The sequence below is a fragment of the Octodon degus genome, unplaced genomic scaffold (genome assembly GCF_000260255.1).
Source record: "Octodon degus isolate 3935 unplaced genomic scaffold, OctDeg1.0 scaffold00187, whole genome shotgun sequence".
NCBI classification, from domain to species: domain Eukaryota; kingdom Metazoa; phylum Chordata; class Mammalia; order Rodentia; family Octodontidae; genus Octodon; species Octodon degus.
Window position 1 is genome coordinate 5,052,473 of NW_004524763.1, and position 7,960 is coordinate 5,060,432.

At 43.8% G+C, this 7,960-nt stretch overlaps 1 pseudogene; it reads left to right on the forward strand.

Annotated features, from left to right (window-relative positions):
* The first annotated feature begins 893 nt into the window (after nt 1–893).
* On the forward strand, nt 894–1,943 carry LOC105743923 (annotated as a pseudogene).
* Nucleotides 1,944–7,960: the final 6,017 nt, after the last annotated feature.

Here is a 7,960-nt window from a genome sequence, read left to right on the forward strand (position 1 = left end):
ATCCATGTCTTCTCTGAGCTGGAACAAGACTCTTTCAAAGGATGTCCCAAAGAGCCAATCATGTGTAACCAATAATGGGATTAGCTTAATTTCTAAACAGAAAGTGAAAACTGAACCATAGTTCTTATCAGGACTGAGGTCCAACAAGAAGAAACTTAGAAAACTGAGAGAGAGAGAGAGAGAGAGAGAGAGAGAGAGAGAGAGACAGAGATGTCCACTTGTTGCTTCATTCACACATCATTCTTGGGCTCCAGGAAGTGCTATGTTCTGTCCCAGGCACTGGAGACTACATCACTCATAAGCAATATCACAGGTTCTATTGCAAATTTTTTAAAACCTTTCTGGCAGGGGTGATCTGGCCATCAAGTTTTATAAAATGTTGAAATACTGGGAAAATGAAAATTTTCTTTCATTCTTCTCCCAAGGCCAGATACAAGGTGGTAAAGAGGAAGAGAGCAAGAAAGGGACAGACAGAGACAAAGACAGACAGAGACAGAGAGAGATAAAGACAGAAACAAGAGCCGGCCAGACAGCTCAGCCGACTAAAGCGCCTGCTCAGGCAGAGTGCAGGGGTCAGGGTTCTATCCCTAGCATGTAGTGCCCCTCTTACCCTTGGGGCACACTGAGATGGCAATTGAGACTGGGCGTGGTGGCACACACCTGTAATCTCAGCAATTGGGAGGCTGAAAACAGGAGAATCACTATGACTCCGATCTACATAGTGAGACCCTGTAAGCCCTGTACTAATCCATTTTTTTAAAAAACAAAAGAGCTAAAAATCAGTTTAATCAAAAAGGTTGTATATGTTTTGGAGCTGCTGCTACTAAGTCCAAATCTGAGAAGCATGTACCCCAATGTGGGTCCCATGTGCATTCCCAGTTCCTTGTGGTTCTAAGTCCAAGATGGCCAGTCTCAAGGATCAGCTGATTGTGAATCGCCTTAAGGAGAAACAGGTGCCCCAGATTAAGATCGCGGTTGTCAGGGCTGGTGCTGTTGGCATGGCCTGTGCCATCAGTATCTGAAGGAAGGACTTGGCAGGTGAGCTTGCACTTGTTGATGTCATGGAAGACAAATTGAAGGGAGAGGTGATGGATCTCCAACACAGCAGCCTTTTCCTCAGGACACCAAAACATGTCTCCAGCAAACACTATAATGAAACCACCAACTCCAAGCTGGTTATCATCACTGCTGGAGCATGTCAACAAGAGGGAGAGAACCACCTTAATTTGGGGCAGCATAATGTGAACATCTTCAAGTTCATCATTCCTAATGTTGTGAAGTACAGTCCCAACTGCAAGTTGCTTGTTGTGTCCAACCCAGTGGACATCTTGACCTATGTGGCTTAGAAGATAAGCAGCTTTCCCAAGAACCATGTTATTGGCAGTGGTTGCAACCTGGACTCAGCCTGGTTCCGCTACCTGATGGGGAAAAGGCTGGGCGTGGACCCACTGAGCCACCACGGCTGGATCCTTCGGGAGCACGGAGAATCCAGTGTCCCTGTGTGGAGTGACGTGAATGTTGTTGGTGTCGCCTGGAAGAATCTGCACCCTGAGTTGTGAACTGATGGGGCTAAAGAGCACTGGAAAGAGGTTCACAAACAGGTGGTTGACAGTACTTATGAAGAGATCAAACTGAAAGGTTACTCATCCTGAGCCACTGGACTGTTGATGGCATATTTGGCAGAAAGCATAATGAAGAACCTTAGGAGGGTGCACCCAATTTCTACCATGATTAAGGGTTCTATGGAATCAAGGGTGATGTTTTCCTTAGTGTCTCTTGTGACCTGGGACAGAATGGGATCTCTGATGTTGTGAAGGTGACTCTGACTTCTGAGGAAGAGGCATGTTTGAAGAAGAGTGCAGATACCCTGTGGTCGATCCAGAAGGAGCTGCAGTTTTAGAGTCTCCCAGTGTCACCACATCACTGTCTAGGCTACAGGAGGATTTAGTGGGAGTTGTGCCAGTTGTCCTTCTTAGCTGACATGTGATTGAAGCAGCACTATTAAGATGGCCTGGGAAAACATTAGTTTCCAAAAGTTAGAAGTAGAAACAAAACTCCACAGCTCTGTCCTGATGCCGGATGGTGCTGCACTTGTAGTCCTGGTTAGTATGAAATAGCCCAGCATCTGAGACACTTCGCTGCACAGGCTCCAGTTACTCATCAAACAGATGTGTATTAGTCAGTTACACAGCTTCGCCCACCAAGCCTTGTCTGACCTTTCCCCAGTTGGTTCCAGTCTGGGATCCAGTGTACAAATCCAATACTGCATGTCTTCTGCATAACTGTCTTAAAGGATTTTATTTTGTGTAATATATATATATATATAGTATATATATATATATATATATACTATATATATATGTAGTGTATATTACCATATAATGTAAAAAGATCTACCTGTGAACAGTGTAACCCAGTGTCACACCAACTACAATACCAAATAAACCTTTAATAGTGGCTACTGTTAAAGAAAAAAAAAAGTATGTATGATTTCTGGTTAAGTAGGCACGACCAACCCAGCTTTATATAACCACATCACACTATAGATACTCTTTGATATCTTGACAATCTGAGTTTGGCTTTTACATTCAAAACAGCAACTTTAAATGTAATTATGAAACCTGATAAAACAGCACAAACCAGAATGTAATAAAATGGTCAACACTGTTTTATATTAGAATCTAAAACTCTACACAATGTTCATTTGAGTGTATACTCCACCAAGGTGAATTAGTACTTTCATTTGTGTCACAAAAAGTTAGCACTTTATTCCCCCTCCCTGCCTTTCAATCCCTCCTCCTCTCCTTATCTACAAAGCTTGTTTTCATTTTATCCTTTTTAATAATAATAATGCCTGATTTGAGTCTCAACACATTATTCCTACTCAACTTCTCAAATCTGGATTTTTCAAAATTAAGCTTTCTCCAAGCTCATCATCTGCTTCGCAGGCATCTGCTGCAGCCTGGCAGTCTGACTTCCCCACTGCCTGTTCAAACAGATTCCCTCGGATATGTATTCTGTGGCACTGCTTCTCACATCCCATCTTGGGACATAACTTGAGTGCACAGCTCACCTCCCTTTGGTAGTATTGTTGGCCACCCCGTTCCAGTTCATTTTAATTTTTACTGCCTCTATTAAGCAGGGTACAATCACAGTCAGGTCACCTCACTCTGAGGGGCGCTGCTAACACCACTGCCAGTCCTGGTGCTGGGGTGATGTGGAACCCATATGCCAAAGTTTGCCTGCAGTAAAGCTGAACTGTCAGTTTGACTCATGGTTGTGAACAGAAGTTTTAACTGAACCTAGATGAGTCCCGGGTCCTAATGTGGCTTCCCAGGGTACTGCTCCGGCAGCACTTACCAGGCACTGACTCTCCTGACACAGGCTGGCACACTGATAAGAAGTGGTTTGAAATAACTTTTACTTCCCTCCTACCTGGGAGTAACTGGGACAAACCTGACATGAGTTGGAAGTTCTAGAGGCAGAAAATAAGTCAGAGTATCAAGAATTCCTTATGAGAGAGGGCAGGACATGTATTTTGAGCAGAGAGGATATAACAGGTTTTTTTCTGGAGGCCAGAGGTAAGGCAGCACTACGCCTTAGGAGGGCTGGTGGTAAGGCTAGGACTACACTCTAAATCCTAGAGAGAAATTCAACAGAGAAAAGAAATTCTCTTTTCTAGGACCAGAAATTAGTGGAAATCTTGAAATGAAAAACTGATGACATTTAACTCTAGATAACCAGAAAAAGATCTGGATGTTGGGGAGAAAAACAGTAGATTGTGTAGATCAGTTTTAGCATGTGTGAAGCAGAAATGGGCCGAAAGGGAGTTAAGTTAATCTGAGCAAGGACCTGGCAATAGGTTGGTCTCTTAATGCTTTTAATATTAAACATAATCTTGGCATTTATTTGTGGTTTATGGTTTAGTAATTTAATATAATATATAGTGACTGAGTCAAGGTAATTAACACTTCCATCCCCCCAAATATAACCACTCTTATGTGATGGGAGCATTGAATTCTTCTCCTTTAGTTGTTTTTAAGGTGTAATGAATTGTGGTAGAATATAGTTCCCAGACTGTGCAGCAGAACTGTGGAACTGCTTACCCCTTTTGTGTTTCGGCTCCCGTCCTCCTCCACCCTGTCACTGTCCACCCTCCCTTTTTGGCCTCTCCTGACTCTGTCCTACTCCCTGTGCAACCAATTCCCTGAGCTCCCACAGCAAGAACACATGGCATTTGTCCTCTGGGCCTACTTTATGTCACATAACATTACCTTCTCCAAGGCCATCCATGTTGTTGCAAATGACAGAATCTCATCCTTCTACGGCTGAATAATATTCCACTGTACATATGCAGCACATTTTGAGGTAGGTTATTGTTTTAAAAGTAATTTAAGAATTATGCCCCATCTACAAGGAAGCCTAAGTCAAGATGTTCACAGCATATGTGCATATCACACCTGAGTAGAGTGTGTGCTTCAGCTTCAGCTAACCAAGGAGCAGAAGGGCTGCTTGACTTGATGCAACAGGTAGTGGTGGAGGCAAAGACAAAGAGAGAAGTCCTAGGGAGAACTGTCAAAGAAGAGGTTGCTGAGGCCCATTAGCTGGGGCTCAAGTTGGGTATCTCTTTGCAGTATGAGAAAAAAAATTTTTTTTTCTCATCTGTCAAATAAGTATAAAGAAAGTACTCACCCCTCAGGTTCCTAAGAGAATTAAATTAGATAATTCCCCAGAAGCGCGATGCCTTAATTTCATTATGACCACACAGAGGAACAACTAATTCCACTAAACCACACATGCACACTTGCACATGACCCAGAATTTCAGGAAAGCTTATTTTCTTTATTTATTTTTTTCCTTTTTTTTTTTTAAGAAAAGCTTATTTTCAATCAGAAATAATAAACTTGGATGTCACTAGCTGCCCTGAAATGGTGGACAGAATAGCAGTTGTGCTAATTAGATTGTGAAAAATAATGAAAGAGGCCTGCTGGAGTGCAGACGGACAGCCACAACAAATGCTCCAAAGGTCCAACTGGGAAGCTAACGAGGTATTCTGAAGAGGATTGAGCTGTCTTTAAAAAAAAAAATCATTATTTTCATGACAGCTTTTTAATCTCCAGAAAATGCCTGAACTTTTAACTGCATCCCAGCTGGAAACTTCCACAGCTCCAAATGACGTGCAAGGTCTTCCCAAGCACACTTTCACTGCGTGGACTTTTAAAATGAATGGCCTGCACTGGCTCAAGGGCTGAGCATAAATTAATAACAAAAGGGAAAATGCCACGCAGGTGACACCAACAATCTGTATGACCAGGAGCAACTGGAGATAAAGCAGATGAGCCTGACACCGCATGAATGATTCAGAAGGGCATTCAATGTGCAGGGCAACATAGAACAAGGAGACAGACATTAAAAATGACCAGGAAATAAAGATTATCCCACCAGGAAAAGAAGAACCTGAAGAAGAATGTGGTTTTCAGAAGGAGCTTCGATGGACTTTGGCCTATGGAGTAAAAGAAACAAAGAGAATATTGAATCAAGAATTAGGGAGCAAGGAGGGTGAAGAAGCTAGGAAAACAAATGAAACTGTGATGAGCCCGAGCTGTAGCAGTGGTGCTTCTAAAGGATGAAGGATCATACAGCTGAAATAATCAGCAGGGGTGAGATTTAATGCATAGCTGAAAAATAATCACAGTCACTTCACTTGAACTCAGAACTGTCAGCGCAAGAGCCAAGAAGTTGTCTCAGTTCATACCCAGATACACCTGAAGGCAAGGCTTCTGGAGGGTGACTGGATTGGAGGATTATAGTTGGCTTGCTGGCAGGGGACAGCTTTGGTCAGAAGAGGCGGGTCTTGGGGTGTGCCCTTGCAGACCTCAACCCCTTTCCTGGCTCCTGCCCTCACTCTCCCTGCCTCTCCACCACCGCAGCAGGAGCAGCTTGTCCTCTCCTGTGCCCCTCTGCTACGCTGTTCTGCCTGGAGCCAGGACTGTGGACTGTATCTGCCACCAACTCTGAGCAAAGTAAACCTCTCCTCCTTTAATTTTTGGGGGCTGGGTATTGTGCCCCAGTGATAAGCGAAGGGACTAGGACAGAGGTGTTGACAAAAAATGTTGAAGAGAGAGGAATCAAGTGTCCTGATGTGGGGAAAAAAGTCCTTTTAAGAGGCAGACTGAGGGAGGCCAAATAGCTCAGCAGATTAAAGCACCTGCAAGCAGGCACAGGGGCCAGGGGTTCAATCCCCAGGTCTGCCATGCTGGCCCCGCCCTGGGGGCATGCTGAGACAGCAATTGAGACAGGGTGTGGTGGCAGCGCCTATAATCCCAGCTCTTGGGAGGCTGTAAACAGGCAGATCACTACGAGTCCAATGTAGTAGTGAGATCCTCAACACCCTGTAGACCCTTCCCTAAAATACATTGATAGACGTAATGAACACAGTAAAAGAAAAAATGTGCCAGCAGGAATAGACTTGTGCTCTGGGCAACATGAAATGGACAGTCACATGATCAGGCGGGGAAGAGGCCACGGCTGCACCTGACAGTGTCCTTTAGGTGTCACAGCTGCATTGATAACAGTATCTTTGCTATCCTTTTGGGGGACCTGTACACAGGAATCTCTCTTAGCTGAAAGCCTTTTACAATGTAAGCAGTGGTAGAATGCTTCCCCAGCAAGCCTGCATATCTGGGTTCAACCCCCAGCACTGCAAAAAGAAAAAAAAAAAAATTCAGGTATGTTCACATCTAGTAAATTCACCAAAATAGTAAACACCATCTTGGGACAGAGGGGAACAAGGAAGCTTCCTGGACCAGTGTTAGGACTGAGTGCCTTCTTTCCTTAGCAGGCACAGGGTCAGGGTGACACACACACACACACACACACACACACACACACACACACAGAGTAATTAAAAGATTACAGAATGAGCAGAAGGATTAAGAATTGTTTTCCATATTTCTGAGTTGAAGAAAGTACAGGCAAGCATTCATGACTAATTTTTTCTCAGTTGAGTTATTGCAACTACAACCACAGAAATTAATGTGCATCTGAATAATGCCTATTCCTCCAAATTCATTATATGCTATGAATTTGAACACAGACACGCTATTAATATCCAAGGACACAAGTAAGTCATGTATCACACAAATACAATTAACATAAGTACTTGAGATGTATTACATAAAAAGGCAACAATATTTTTTAAACACATTATGAGAAAGTACTTGCAGGTCAGCCAAGGCCAAATAGCTCAGCGGATTAAAGCATCTACTTAGACAGACGCAGGGGCTGGGGGTTTGATCCCCAGGCCTGCCATGCTGGCCCTGTCCCCAAGGCGTACTGAGACTTGATTGAGACTGGGTGTAGTGGTGGGCGCCTGTAATCCCAGCACTTGGGAGGCTGTAAACAGGATCACTACGAGTCTGATCTATGTAGTAAGACCCTGTACTAAATATGTAAAAAAGTACTTGCTAAAAGCTCTGTGCAAAGCTTACAGAGGTGACAAAGCAAGGACTGTCTGAAAAGCACAGGAGGACTGTGACGTTTCTGGATGGTAAGTGGTGACTACTAACGCTCACAGGTCTGGCTGCAGCACATGCTGCTTTGGAAGGCTGGAAGGAGCCCTACTGACAGCACTAGTTGTTCTTCTGTCTGCCTTCCTGGACTGTCTCAGACTTTTCACCCTTTTCCCTTTGAAGGTGAAGTGTATGCGAAGTATAGGATTTGCCTGATACCCTTAATGACTATGGACAGATAGTAAATGCCACACACGTGAACTTAAATGAATGCCAGCGAGAATGGAAAGGGGGAGAGGGAATCAGAGGAGGAAGAGAGAAGAGCACGAAGGGGATTAACAGACCACAAGGAAGCTGTATTATGTGCATGCTCCAACGCCTCAACATGATGGCAAAATGTATGTACTGCATAAGTGTCACAGAAAATAGAAAAATGAAACATGGTGTTT